Here is a 1,805-nt window from a genome sequence, read left to right as displayed (position 1 = left end):
AGCTGGGCCGGACCTTTGTTCTGACAGACCCTGTTTGAGGCCCCCTATGGGAGGAGGATGGTCTACAGGCCCAGCAGATGGCCCCAGGACCTCTTCTGCATGCTCCCTGCCAGCCCGGCAGAGGACCCAGCAGAGGGCTCGTCCTCGCAGGGCTCACAGCTGGACATCCAGTCCTCCAGCTGGGCATGGACCCTTCTCTGGGGGTGATGTTTCGGGTAAAGACCAGCATGCAGGATGAGAGAGATTGTCTCAAGGAAATGTGCTGGGGACAGGGTGTGAGGGACAGCATCTTTGGAGGAAAAGGCCAGCCTTCAGGCACTGCACCCGCAAGAACCTACTTTATTACAGAGATACTATGAGGGAGTCAGCTCTGACCCAGTGCTAGACACAACTTTATATAGGCACCAAGTGAGACAGAGCAGTCTCAGTGAAGGCGGAATGATTCCAACCTTTGGTGTAGCAACATGGTGACAAATAATAATAACAACAGTAATAATAGTCATAATAAAAATAAAGTGAACAAAAAAAGCTCAGTCCTGGTAGGGGACATAACAGGAGTCATTTGTGGAGAACAATGGCAATGTTATTACTTTTGAAAAATGTCCATGAAATCACTTTCCTCAGGGCATCTTTGAGCTCCTTGTTCCTCATGCTGTAGATGAGAGGGTTCAGAGTTGGAGGCACCACAGCGTACAGAACAGTCACCACCATATCCAGAGCTGGGGAGGAGAGGGAGGGGGGCTTCAGGTAGGCAAAGATGATAGTGCTGACAAAGAGGGAGACCACGGCCAGGTGTGGGAGGCACGTGGAAAAGGCTTTGTGTCGTCCCTGCTCAGAGGGCATCCTCAGCACAGCAGTGAAGATCTGCACGTAGGACAGCACAATGAAAAGGAAACACCCAAATATTATAGAAGCACTAAATGCAATAAGCCCAACTTCCCTGAGGTAGGAGTCTGAGCAGGAGAGCTTGAGGATCTGGGGAACTTCACAGAAGAACTGGTCCACTGTGTTGCCTTGGCAGAGTGGTATTGAAAATGTGTTAGCAGTATGCAGGAGAGCATTGAGAAAACTACCGCCCCAGGCAGCTGCTGCCATTTTGACACAAGCTCTGCTGCCCATGAGGGTCCCGTAGTGCAGCGGTCTGCAGATGGCAACAAAGCGATCATAGGCCATGACAGTGAGAAGATAATACTCTCCTCCTATCAAGAAGACAAACAGAAAGACTTGAGCAGCACATCCTGAGTAGGAAATGGCCCTGGTGTCCCACAGGGAATTGGCCATGGATTTGGGGACAATGGTGGAGACGGTGCCATGGTCGAGGAGGGAGAGGTTGAGGAGGAAGAAGTACATGGGGGTGTGGAGATGGTGGTCTCAGGCTACAGCTGTGACGATGAGGCCGTTGCCCAGGAGGGCAGCCAGGTAGAGGCCCAGGAAGAGCGAGGAGTGCAAGAGCTGCAGCTCCCGTGTGTCTGCAAATGCCAGGAGGAGGAACTCGGTGAGGGAGCTGCTGTTGGACATTTTGCTATCTCCGGGAATGGAGGACTGTGCAAGGAAGAAAAAACACGGTGAAGTTAGAAGAGACTTTTCAAGCATGAAACCCCCAATGTTGCAGTTCTCTCTTTGAGCTGGAGTGTGACCACGCTCATATGTTGCCCTAGAAGGAAACCAGCCCCTGCTGACAGCACACGAGTCCAGTTTCAAAGTGCACAKCTCCAAACTTCTCACCCTTTCCCAGGGCACCTGACGGAGCTCTCCACACTCCCCTTCTAGGCAAGGACACACGGTGCTCTTTTCAGATGCCCATA

At 51.9% G+C, this 1,805-nt stretch overlaps 1 pseudogene; it reads right to left on the bottom strand.

The window, feature by feature from the left end:
* Window positions 1-558: 558 nt before the first annotated feature.
* LOC112965715 lies at window positions 559-1,518 on the bottom strand (annotated as a pseudogene).
* Window positions 1,519-1,805: the final 287 nt, after the last annotated feature.

The sequence above is a fragment of the Apteryx rowi genome, unplaced genomic scaffold, assembly GCF_003343035.1.
Source record: "Apteryx rowi isolate R43461 unplaced genomic scaffold, aptRow1 scaffold_2227, whole genome shotgun sequence".
NCBI lineage: Eukaryota > Metazoa > Chordata > Aves > Apterygiformes > Apterygidae > Apteryx > Apteryx rowi.
This window is presented reverse-complemented; position numbering and strand designations above follow the sequence as displayed.